Below are 14,103 nucleotides of genomic sequence, written 5' to 3' on the forward strand. Positions count from 1 at the left end.
CCCTGACTGTTGTCCAGTGCCTGAAAACAGCTATTTTATGTATTTTACCTAGTTTTGTGTTTTTTTTATAGCAGGAAGGCTGTGTGGTACCACTTACTCCATCATGGCTTGGACAGAAGTATCTAGTGGGAAATTTGTTTAAATTGATGTTATTATTAGGGTAATTCTAAGTTCAATAGATTCAGTATTACCCCAATATTCAACCTACCTCGACAGATTGTACTAGTCGTGTTTCTACTGAATCTACCCCAAAAGGAAATATTAATATAATTAGCATAATTCAATATTAGCAAAAATGAATACAATGAACAGCAGTCTAGATTCAATAATTAATAACATTACTTTTCCTCACTTCAGTTTACGCCTTCTTATATGAAATGCAAAGTGGTAAAGCTATCAGTGGAGTTATCTTGCATGACTCTGACATACTCCAGGAGCATGTTTTGCATTTCATCCATTACGCTCATTAATAGGAGATTAAAAATTTGAAAGCTGTTATTTAGAGATTTACATGTTTCAGAAAGGTTATTGCTTAAAATGCAAAACTTTAATAAAAAAATGCATAAACGATTCTGATATCTTAGCAAAAACGAGGTGCTTCCCAGTAGGGTATACAAGAAGTTTGCCATTACATCTGTCTTTCTTGCATGGCTTTGTTCCTGCTGCTTCTCATCATGGGATCAGACGGTGTAGAAAACAATCATTTTCCAAAATGATACATAATATCCAGGTTAAGTGGGGGAATTATTGGGCTCACATCTCTGCATAACGAACCATGCTGGAAACCTAATACTTTGCTTATTGGGCCTGCTCTCGGCTTAAATGTGCTTTCTTAGACAAATAATCAAATTACTTCAACTTCCTTTTTGTAATTAAGTAGGAATATTAAACAAATAATAAAGTAAAATTAAAAACCTTTAGGTAGTTGTGGTTTTTGCCTTCCCTTAGGGTAGGTGAAATAGTTTAGTCTATGCTCGCTTAAAGCACTCGCAACCTACACTTTGGACCACCCAAGATCTGAACGCTGCATCCCATTCTTGGGTCCAAAGGGAGAAATCCTCAGACATAGGAGTTATCATGGTTATTCCAGTGTGAACTTTGAAGGAGTAGATTTAAAAAAAACAAAAGAAACTCTGGAATTACAGACTGTTATATTGACACTGTAATTAAGGGTAATGTTACATCCTTTGAAATATCTTATATATTCTGGATACTAGAGTAGAAATTTATTGATATATGATATCTGATATATGATTTACAGATATATAATTTACAAATATTTCCTCCCATTCTGTGCATCGTCTTTTCCCTTTCTTATAATGCTCTTTGGTGCACAAAAGTTTTTAATTTTAATGAAGTCCAATTTATCCATTTTTTCCTTATTGCTTATGCTTTTGGTATCAAATCTAAGAAAGCATTACTTGTTCCAATGGCATGAAAATTTACACCTATGTTTTCTTCTACAGTTTTATAGTTTGGCCTCTTGCATTTATCTCTTTGATGTACTTAGGTTAATTTTTGCATATGGAATGAAGTAGGAGCCCAATAGCGTTCTTTTGCATGTGGATATCCAGTTGTCTTATAGTTTTTCTGATTCCTCTTCTGATCACCAACTATGATTCTGCACCCAATTCTAATGTACGGATATTTTCCCCACACCTGCAAGCAATTCTCTGACACCAACTGGGTGTCCTACAATTCAACTCAATCCTGACACTATCCACCTGGAGACAGCATCAGATGCCACGGGTTAAAAGCTCAGTCACACATGACTGCCCCATCCCACACTTCAGACGCCAATAACAAGTTATCATCTGGGCTCAGGCTATAGATCAGAGGTTCTTATGATCTTCTCCTTGTGTTCTATGAATTTGCCAGAGTGGCTCACAGAACTCTGGAAAATATTTGCTTACTAGGCTACTCATTTGCTAAAAAGGAAATAACTCAGGCACAACCAGATGGAGATACCCAGAGCAAGGTATTTGGGAAGCGGTGTGGAGCTTCCATGCTCTGAGCGTGCCACTGTCCCCGCTCTCTGAACCCCTTTCTGTTGGGTTTTTATGGAGGCTTCATTGCTTAGGCATGATTGATTGAATCATTGGTTATTGGCAATTGATTCAACCTCCATCCCCTCTCCTCTTCCTGGAGGTCAAGGAGGTGGGACTGAAAGTTCCAACCCTCAAATCACAGGGTAGGTTCTCCTGGCAACCAGCCCCTATGTTTAGGTGCTTAACAAAAGTCACTCCATTAACATAACAAAAGACACCTTTATGGTTCTCGTTACTTAGGAAATTCCAAGATGTCTCAGGAATTCTATGCCAGAAATGGGGACAAAGGCCAAATATATATATTTCTTATTATAAATCACAATATCACACATCCTAACACCATTTTTTGAAAAGACTATTCTTTCCCTACTAAATGTTTTGGCACCCTTTTCAAAAATCAGTTGACAGTAGACACATGGGTTTATTTCTGGTCTCTCGGTTCTATTCCATTGATCTATATGTCCAACCGTATGCCATTACCAAAGAAACAGTCTTGATTACTGCAGCTTTGCACTAAGTTTGAAATCGAGAAATGTGCGTCCCACCACTTGTTGCTTACAATTCTGGGTCCCCTGCATTTCCATGTGAATTTTAGGATCAGCTTGTCAATTTCTACAACATAGTGTCAGTGCAAATAATCCATGATCAATCTATAAATGAAAAGTGGGGTGAGTTTATTATGAGCCAGGTTTGAGGACTATAGCCTGGCACCTTCCTTCGCCAAGGAAGGAAGGGCACCAAAGAAGTGGAGAGTACAGAGTGGTTATATACCATCTTGGAACAAAGAGCATACATCACATATGGTAGGAATGTCCCTTTTACAGTAGTCACGAAATTGCTTTGCTGAAAGAGCATGTGAGTGGTCACAAGGTGAGCACAGCAGGTTGGTAATTAATCCTTAGTTTTTAGGAAGAGATGTTTATCTTTAAAGGAATGTCAATATGGGAGAAGACACATCCTTATTTTAAGGGCATCATTCTTGTCTTTGGGATATCATAAATGTTTAAAGCAGAAGTACAATGCATGCTCAACAGGCCACGTCAGGCCCTTTTGGAAAAATAAGGTCAGGCCAGATTAGCTTTAAATTAAATGGCTTCCTCATTTACTCCAATATATCCTATTGCTCATCATTTATTCACCAATAGGCAGCCTGGATTTTGAGAGGAATCATGTTAACTCTGTGCATAAATTTGAAAAGTATTGCCATCTTAACAATATTGAGCCTTTCAATCCATTAACATATGCTTTCATTTATTTAGATCTTTAATTTTTTTCAGTAATGTTTTACAGTTTTTAGTGTAGCACTCTTGCAGCATTGATTTTTTTTAAAGCTTTTCAGATAATTATACTATGCAGTCAGCATTGAGGATCATTGCTTAATATCCTAAAGATTGCCCCCCAAATCACAAATCTTAGACTACCTGTCCATGTGTGGCCCTGCTAGGGACAGGGGAGTGGGGTTTACCTTGACCAGGATGAATCACTTCTGAGAGATGTCCATTTCATGACATTTGATAAGACAAATCTGGTAGTAAAATTTAATTACACCCTACAGAGAATCCTAGAGCTGCAAAATCTTGAGATGCCTGAGAATTAATCTGTGCTTACTCAAAGGGGTGAGACTATCCTATTTTAGTGCCTGCTGAGACCAAATGTTCTTTGAAAAGCCTCCATCAATAACACATTCTCATGATAACTAACTCTCTCCCCTGAAAGTATCCTCACCCACTACCTCTGCTTTCCTATTTACAACTAGATTCTTAACCCTCTGGGCTGTCCAACCCATCTGTAGCAAAATTATGATATGTCTAAATTCTGATTATTACAACTTAAGGCCATTTCTCAGTGGATCTGAAGAACATCTGTTCACGATTCCTAGTACAAAGACTAGGAAGCCTTTGTTGTTTGTTTGAGTGGGCTTGGTTTAGCTTGTTTTTTTCCTTTTGGATCTTGATTGTTGTCCTTCTGACACGCTGCCTTCTAGGCTTGACAAAATCACTATGAGATCTAAAGGGAATGAAATAACCTCTCACTTGACTACTATGTTTTATGATCCCATCAATGGCTAAGTAGCTGCAGGTGTTGACTTAGGATGCTATCCTGACAGATGGTCCGTCTGTCTCTGTGTGAGGACACCCTGGAATCAACTCGACACATTGACCCACTTGTGGCAGTAGTCTCTTCCTGATTCCACGTCTCTCGTTCCCACCTCTAGAGCTCAGGGTCTCTCTAGGTCCTTGGCATCATCTGCACCTCTGATATTTTAGTCCACATGAACAATCTGTATTTCTGGAATATCGATGGAGAAATGATCCCCTTGGATGGAACTGAAATATAGGTCCAAAGTTCCCATCTTTTCCCTATTGCAACATGAAAGATGAATGATGTTCACACAATGCTACTCTTTCATAATCTATCGAGGTATTTTTAAAATCTGCAAATATTCTATAGAAAAGGTGAGAAAGTAGTACTACAGAACTTTTTTGTGATTTGATATTAATAAAAATATGTTATCTATCAGATAAATCAGTCATTTGGAATTTCAAAAATTATAATACAATGTGGAAAAATACAGGGTTTGTCTAATTTTTAAACTTTATCTAAAATGAAAGATGAGTTACCTTTTGGCACATTTCTCCATAGGTATATTAACAGGGCTAGGAAGTATTACAATGGAAAAATAAGCTTAGATAAAACTTGTTTTAATGTGCCATCTGTTGAATTTTTTTAAAATTAGCGTTAATATAAGTAATATTAATGCTCATTTCATTCACATCATTGCTTTGGCTCAGTAATAATATGTATTATATATAATTAATAGAAATATTCATAGCACCATTCTTGTTTATAAATGACTCATGCATACTTTATTTTTTCTTTGTATTCTATTATACATCTATCCATGTTTCTAATTTAAAAGAAAATGAGAAATTTTCTCATGAGAAAATTAAAAAACAATTCATTACAATGATTTACAATTTTCTTAATTATTAATAGTACCTCAGCAATGAGGGCTAATTTGGGGCTTTGGAGAAAATGGGGCAAGCTGCATAACTGTCTTCTCCAGTGAAAAAAGCACACCACCAACATCAAAGGCACGATCCATGAAAGAAATAATTGATAAGCTGGACTTCATTAAAATTAAAAACCTCTCTGCAAAAGACAATGTCAAGAAAACAAGAAGACAAGCCACAGACTGGGAGAAAATATTTGCAAAGACAGATCTGATGAAGGACTGTTACACAAAATATACAAAGAACTCTTAAAACTCAATAAAAAGAAAACAACTTGATGAAAAAATGGACCAAAGACCTTAACAGACACCTCATCAAAGAAGACAGGAAGATGGAAAATAACCATATGAAAAGATATTCCACATTATATGTCATCAGGGAGATACAAATTAAAACAATGAGATACCACTACACATCTATCAGAATGGCCAATATCCAGAACACCAACACCACCAAATCCTGGCGAGGATGTGGAGAAATTGGAACTCTCATTCATTGCTGTTGGGAGGGCAAAATGGTACAACCCCTTTGGAAGACAGTTCGGCAGTTTCTGGGAAAACTAAACATACTCTTATCGTAGGATCCAGCAGTTATGCTCCTTGGTATTTACCCAAAGGAACTGAAAACTTCTGTCCACCAAACCTGCACAAGGATGTTTTTGGTAGCTTTATTCATAATTTTCAAAACTTGGAAGCAACCAAGATGTCCCTCAGTAGATGAATGGATTGATAAACTGTGGTATATCCAGACAATGGAATATTATTCATCACTAAAAAGAAATGAACTATCAAGTTATGAAAAGACATGAAGGAAGCTTAAATGCATGTTGCTGAGTGAAAGAAGAAAATCTGAAAAGCCTACCTACTGTATGATTCTAACTCTATGACATTCTGGAAAAGGCAAAACTATGGAGACAGTAAAAAGATCAGTGGCCGCCAAGAGTTGGAGGCTGGAGGGAGGTATGAATAGGCAGAGTACAGAGGATTTTTAGGGAAGTGAAAATTCCTTGTATGATACTAAAACGATGAATTACGTGTCATTATTACACATTTGTCTAAATCCATAGAATGTACCCCACCGAGAGTGAAGCCTTATGTAAACTATGGACTTTGGGTGACTATGATGTGTCAATGTAGGTTCATCAATTGTAACAAATGTATCACTCTGATGGAGCATGTTGATAATGGGGGAGACTATGCATTTTGGGGGGCAGGAAGTATACGAGAAATCTCTGTACTTTCCTCTTAATTTTGCTGTGAACCCAAATCTGCTTTAAAAAGTAGTCTTTAAAATTAAAAAACAAAATTTTACAGCACATCACCAATGTAAGAACTGAGAGTGAATCAGTTCTGCTTTTTAAAACTCCAAAACTGAGGCCGGCTCCATGGCTGAGTAGTTGGGTTCGCGCGCTCCACTTTGGCGGCCCGGGGTTTTGCCAGTTCAGATCCTGGGCGCAGACATGGCGCCGCTCATCAGGCCACACTGGGGCAGCATCCCACATGCTACAGCTAGAAGGACTCACATCTAAAAATATACAACTATGTACCGGGGGGCTTTGGGGAGAAAAAGGAAAAATAAAATCTTTAAATATCCAAAACTGCTATAGTATTTCACTATTATCAGTAAAACATTAATTACAACATGTTTCACCATTAATTAAAGCTGAGATCCTCTGGTCTAGACTGATGGTCTCCAATTTATTTATTTTTTTGCATATACTCCTACCATTAAAAAAAAAATGAGCATGAACTCCCAATATATGTATGTATATTTATTTTTCAATTATATACGTGTACCACAGGGCAGATATATTCCATACACAGAGAGAACAGAGCTTTTCAAAAGGCGACATGAAAATAAATGTAAATTAAAACCCTAACATCTTCTTGTTCTATCTGTATGGATTAGGTTATTCAGACCCTGACAAATTTATTTTTCCCTCCAACTTACAGCAGAAATAAGGCAGGGTGTTATTTAAGGGTCCACCAGGGAGAGATTTTGGCCTCAAACTTTGCTCTTCTGTATAGAACCTTAAGAGTACTAAAGAGCAGGGGAGGCTTATGCGTGTCATCTGTGTTATGTGGGTGTTAGGAGGATTTTGGTTTCCCTCCAGAAGCTTCCAGATTGGATTGAGTTTGACCTCTCCTGTGAACTCTTGAAAGAGGAAAATGAGTCATTCCAGAGCTTTGGGCTTTTTCTTTTATTTCCTCATTTCTTCGCCTTTAAGGACTAGTACACAATTTTATGCAGCTTTCATGGTCCTTCCCTTTTGCGAAAACATTGAAATGACGAGCCTTTGTTAATTGTCTACAACACAAGGCGGGCCGTGAGATTCTTCATAGATGTATCCATTTGACTTCTGATCTGTTCTGGGCTTTGTTGTTTTCATTATTTGCCTCCAGTGTAAATTGTAGGGAAGTTGCAGTCAACCATGGGAAGGCCTTTATTGCACCCTCAAAGGAACCGGACCAATGACAATTCATTTATTTTCCTTGCTTGCTTTTTAAAATAAGGTTTACTTACGAGTATAAAAGAAATATATGTGATTATAAAACATTGTGGAAAATACAAAAAGCAAAGGAAAAAAATTAAAATGTCCTGTATTCCTAATAACTAGAGATAATACCAAGCTAATCTTTTTTTCCTGTGAAAGTAATATTTTTCAAAGTTAAGATCATAATGAATTTCTCATTTTATTTTATCAATAAGGATAACTTATTGATTAATACCTAGCCATTAGGAGTATTTTTTCATGTCGTGAGTTTTTCAAAAACCTAATTTTTAGTGCCTACAAACTATTTCCTCAAGTGGATATATTATAATCTAACCATTCCCTAATAATGGATACTTAGGCTGTTTCTGGTTTTTTTGTGTGTGCTTTATTTTTTTCCGACTTTATCGAGGAATAATTGAGAAATATAATTGCATATGTTTAAAGCATGCAACGTGATGATTTGATATGTATATACATTTTGGAATGATTATCAAGATCAAAATAATGAACACATTCATCACCTCACATAGTTGACTCTTTTCTTCTTTTTTGTGATGAGAATCCTTCAGACCTACTCTCGATAACCTTCAAGTACGCAATACCGTGTTATTAGCCATAGTCACCATGCTGTACCTTAAGTCCTCAGAACTTCTTCTTCTTTAACTGAAAGTCCGTATCCTTTGACATACATTTCCTCAATTTCCAATTTTTTGCTATCATTTTTGCAGTGGTAAGCATCCTTATGTTTTATTACATCTCATATTATTTGCTCAGGATGGATTCCAAGGATCTCAATTCCTTCCTTAGTAAAGAATTTAAACATTATCAATACTTTTGATAGTATTATAAAATTGCTTTATACAAAGCACCCACTAATTACACTCCTATTAATGATGTATGGAAGTGCCTGTCACAAAACATAATTGCAAGTACTGAGTATTATCTCTAAAACATTCTCGGGGCTGGCCCCGTGGCCGAGTGGTTAAGTTCGCGCGCTCTGCTGCAGGCGTCCCAGTGTTTCATTGGTTTGAATCCTGGGCGCGGACATGGCACTGCTCATCAAACCACGCTGAGGCAGCGTCCCACATGCCACAACTAGAAGGACCCACAATGAAGAATATACAACGATGTACTGGGGGGCTTTGGGGAGAAAAAGGAAAAAAAATAAATTCTTTAAAACATTCTGGAGAGGGGTTGACTGGGAAGGGGCGTGAGAGAGTCTTCTGTAGTTTTGAAAGCGTTCTGTGTCTTGATTTGTGTGGTTGCACTGTGTGGGTGTGTGTGTGCATGTGAGTCAAAATTCATTGAATATTACATTTAAGATTATTGTCTTTTACTGTGTATTATTTCTCAATATAATTTTTCTACAATTTTTCTACATTGTATTTATGTTCTATACTTGCCACTTTGATAGACGGGAGTAGTATACCTATGTTTTTTCATCTTACCATGTGGATCATTATGCCTGAAAGAGGGATCACCAAATTTCTTTGTTTGACCATCAATAGTTTTTCTCAACAATTGGAATTTTCCACCTTAGTCACTGAGTGAGAGCCTTAATTGATTTGAATCCACATTAAATCTCCTACGTGGATGCTACTTTTTGAAAGTTGGAATTCATTATCTTTTTTCATTGTATTCACTGCTTTGTTCAAATGTTGTTTTGTTACATCCTCCAGACAACTACTATAGAGTAATTGTCAAGAGTATGAAAGCTTTGAAATTCTCGGTACAATATCAGGGTTTTGAGTATGTAGAATAGAACATCTCAACCTTGAATACATGTACAAGTCTACTTGGGCTTCTTCTGTTTTCTCTTATAAAAGATACATAGCATAAAATTTACCATCTTAATCATTTTTAAGCATCAGTTCAGTAGTGTTAAGTATATTCACATTGTTGTACAGCAGATCTCTAGAACTTTTTAGTTTTGCAAAACTAAAACTCTATACTCATTGAACAACCACTCCCCATTTTCCCTTCCCCCCAGCTTCTGGCAACCACCATTCTACCACATTCTGTGAGTTTGACTCTACCAGATACTTAACATAAGTGGAATAATACAGTGTTTCTGTATTTGTCTTTTTGTGACTGGCTTATTTCACCTAGCAATAATGTCCTCAAGATTCATCTATATTGAGCATGTGACAGGATTCCCTTTTCTAAGGCTGAATAATATTCCATTGTATGTATATACCGCATTTTTTTATCCATTCATCTGTCGATGAACACTTGAGTTGCTTCCACATTTTGGCTATTGTGAATAAGGCCGTAATGCACATGAGTGTACAAATATCTCTTTAAGATCCTCCTTTTAATTCTTTTGGATATATAATCAGAAATGGGATTTCTGGATCATATGGTAATACTATTTTTAATTTTTTGAGGAAGCTGCACACTATTTTCCATAGCAGCTGCACCATTTCACATTCTACCAACAGTGTGCAAAGCTTCCAATTTTGCCACATCCTCACCAACATCTGTTATTTTCTGATTTTTTTGATAGTGGCCATCCTCATAAGGGTAAGGTGTGGTTTTTTTTTTTTTTTAAAGATTTTATTTTTTCCTTTTTCTCCCCAAAGCCCCCCAGTACATAGTTGTGTATTCTTCGTTGTGGGTTCTTCTAGTTGTGGCATGTGGGACACTGCCTCAGCGTGGTCTGATGAGCAGTGCCATGTCCACGCCCAGGATTCGAACTAACGAAACACTGGGCCGCCTGCAGTGGAGCGCGTGAACTTAACCACTCGGCCACGGGGCCAGCCCCAAGGTGTGGTTTTAAGTTGCATTTCTCTAACGATTAGTGATGTTGAGCATCTTTTCATATACTGGTTGGCCATTTGTGTATCTTCTTTGGAGGAATGTCTATTCAAGTTCTTTGCCTATTTTTTAATTGGGTTGTTTTTTGTTGTTGAGTTGTAGAAACTCTTTATTTATTCTGGATATCAGTTTCTTTTCAGATATATGATTTGCTAATATTTTCTCCCATTCCATAGGTTGCTTTTTCATTCTGTGGATTTTTTCCTTTGGTGTGCAGAAGCTTTTAAGTTTGATGTTGTCCCATTTATTCACTTTTGCTTTTGTTGCCTGTGCTTTTGGTGTTGTGTCCAGGAAATCACTGCCAAATCAAATGTCATTAAGGTTTTCCCCTATTTTTCCTTCTAGGAGTTTTATAGTTTTAGGTCTTCCATTTACGTCTTTGATCCACTTTGTGTTGATTTTTGTATATGGTGTAAAGCAAGGATCCAACTTCATTATTTTGCATGTGGATATCCAGTTTCCCCAACACCTTTTGTTGAAAGGACTATCCTTTCCTCTTTGAATGATCTTGGCACACTTGTCAAAAATCCTTTGACTATGTATGTGAGTGTTTCTTTCTGGGCTTTCTGTTCAATTCCATTGGCCTACATGTCAATCTTTCTGCCAGTACCACGCTGTTTTGATTACTGTAGCTTTGTAATAAGTTTTAAAATCATGAAATATGAGACCTTCAACTTTGTTCTTTTTTTTTCAAATTTGCTTTGGCTATTGGGAGCCCCTTGAGATTCCATATGAATTTTAGGATGGATTTTTCCATTTCTACTACACCATCAAGATTTTGGTAGGAATTGCACTAAATCTGTATATTGCGTTGGATAGTACTGATGTGGTAACAATATTGTCTTCCAATTCATGAACACAGATGTCTTTCCAAGCTTTCTCTCTCTTATGAATAGTTTTTCACATCCTTTGCCTTTTCTAGGTAGTATTACTATCTTTCATTTTCAAAGTTTATAAACTCTTTATATATTAAGAATACTAACCTTTTGTCATATAGTGGCAAATATATTTTCCCCCAGCAATATGCCATCATTTTATAGACTATTTTTGGACTATAAATGAGGTCAAATCCTTTTTTAAACATATTGGACAATTCTATTTCCTTTCTTGCAAATTATCTGCTCATATCTTTTTTGTTTTTAGACTAGGGATTAGCATTTTTTATAATAGATCTGAAAGCGTTAATTTTACCTTGTAGTAGACTCCTATTGGCTTATCTGCCTAACACTCCTCCTTAGGAATCGCCTTCCCCTCTACCCATATGGTTGCAGCAGGAAAGCCATGGTTTCACAGTGAATTTCTGACTTCCATCTCCACCCTGGCCTCAGTCAATTGGTCCCAGGAGAAATGTCGGTCCAAACTGAGTTATTTGCAACCTTCCCCAAGGATTTAGAATAGAACCAAGAGTCAGGTCATCCTCTCTCCAAGTAGCTGGCCAAGTTATAGTAAAATTAGGGTGCTTCTGGGGCCGTTTGACCACCATGTGCTCTGGGAAACTGAGATGGGGATCTTTGGGGAAAGTGAAGTGCGAGGCAGGGAAGAGAGAGAGAAAACAATCTCAGATCCTGATAATGTTCCAGTGCTGGTTCTAGTAACTGAGTTCCAGCCGCCTGCCCACGCTTCATCACTTTTGACTTAAGTTAGCTCAAACGGTTCTCTGTAATTGTAATAAAAAGTACTAACTAACAAGTGTATATATTCAGTCATTTAATAAATAAATCCTGAGTACTGTACGCAGGCACTATTTCAGATGCTGGAGATATAGGAGTGTTCAAAGTAGACATGGTCTCTGCCCTCACTGAGCTTACATTCAAGAGGCAGGGAAACAGAAAATAGAGAAACAAGTAAATACATAGAATGTCAGTGGGGATTGGCACTATGGAGGAAAATAAAGCAAGCTCCCGGGGAGGGGCAACCCTACCGAAAAAATGACATAAAAGTCTGAAGAGAGTGAGGGAGAGAGCCTTGAGCCAGCATGCAGAAGAAGGGTGAAGGCCTGGGAAAGGGGGTGAGCTTGGTGGGTTCAAGGTACAAAATAGGCAGTGTGGCTGGAATGGAGTAACCGAGAGGAAGAGTAGAAGGAGACGAGGTCAGAGAGGTGGCCACAGGACCTTGAGGCCACTGGAAAAACTTTGGCTTCTACTTAGAGTGAGAAGGAAGCCACTGGAAGGATTGAAAAGAAGAGGGAAGTGATGGCCTGTGTTGTAAAAAGATCACTGTGTCTGAATTTCTTTGTCGTATATGATGAAGAAGTGCTGTTCAATTCTGCCTTTGTTTAATTTGGATGGTGTTTTTTGCTATACAGAAGAAAGACTGCGGGGCATGCAGGCTTCAAGAGTTACCATTCTTCCTCTGTAATTGTGTAACTCAGACCCTGTAAAAGAATTTTGCTTTTTTATGTGCTCAAAATATAATCTTTCCTTTTACGATCTCTTTCTTTATGTTTAGAATGTTCTTTTCTATAAATATCAATTATATCTTAATCTACATTTTCAAATAAAATTATATATCTTCTGGTTATATGGAAATTTTGAAGCCAAAACACCGGAATTAAGCTTGATTTTGTTGTTCTTTTCATATAACCAATTAAAAAAATATATAGCATCTGTTGAATAATCCTTCCTTTCATCTTGGATTGTGATATTTATCTCAAATACATATATTGATAGATTATTTCAGGACTATGTTCTATTCTGATGCCTTCATTTTTCTTTTGATTCTTATGTCAATATCACAACATTTTAAAAATTGGGAGTTCTGTGCTATATTTTAATATATAGTGGAACATAAAAATCTTGATTTTTCTCATCAGTTTATTTGTCCATGTGAATTTTAGAATCACGTCCTCAAATTCCAACAATAAAACAAAATTCCACTGCAATTTTTCAATGGGATTGGCTTCATCTTATAAATTAATTTGAGAAGAATTTGTCCATCCTTTACGACACTGCAGTTTTTTCAACAGGAATGTAATCTACTCTCCATTTATTTCAATCTACTTATACTGTCTTAATAAAGTTGTGGTCATATAGTTCCTGTATATTCTAGAATGTTTTATGCTTTTCTGCTGCTACTATGAACATAATTTTTTTCATTAGTGTCCTAAAATTAATTATTGCTGTTATATTGGAAAACTAAGCATAACTCTAGATATTTTACTCCATTCCATTTTATTTTGGGGGTTTCCTTCTTTACTCCCAAGTTTACTTATTAAGTACTTTCTACTAATAAAGATTTTCAGAAAGAAAGTCTTCACATTTTCATTTGGTTATCTGTTTTGTAGTCTCAAAACACCAACTAATGGAAAACACGGTTTTGTAGTCTCAACACACTACCACTAATGGAAGCTCTTCCTTAAGAAGTCTAAATTTCTTCAAGATTTTTTTTTTGTTTTTCCTGCATGAATTCAGCAGATAGCTAAGTGGGATCCTCATACTAGTAACCCTAAAGCCTGTTCTTTTTCAAGTTAACTTACTATGATAGATTTGATGATTATTACTAATTTATAATTATACAACAAATGCATGAATATGTCTGCTTATAAAAAACTAAATATTTTAAATAAGATTGAAGTCCCTACTTTGTCCTTATTCTCTATCCTGTCTTCTCCAGAAGTAACCATTCTTATCAATTTGCTAAGTATTTTTCCAGAACTTTTTCCAGTACATTTACTCTCAGGAAAGATGTAGAATTTCTCAAATTTAGTTTTTCTTTCTATTATTTAATACAC

This window comes from Equus quagga, chromosome 15 (genome assembly GCF_021613505.1).
Source record: "Equus quagga isolate Etosha38 chromosome 15, UCLA_HA_Equagga_1.0, whole genome shotgun sequence".
NCBI lineage: Eukaryota > Metazoa > Chordata > Mammalia > Perissodactyla > Equidae > Equus > Equus quagga.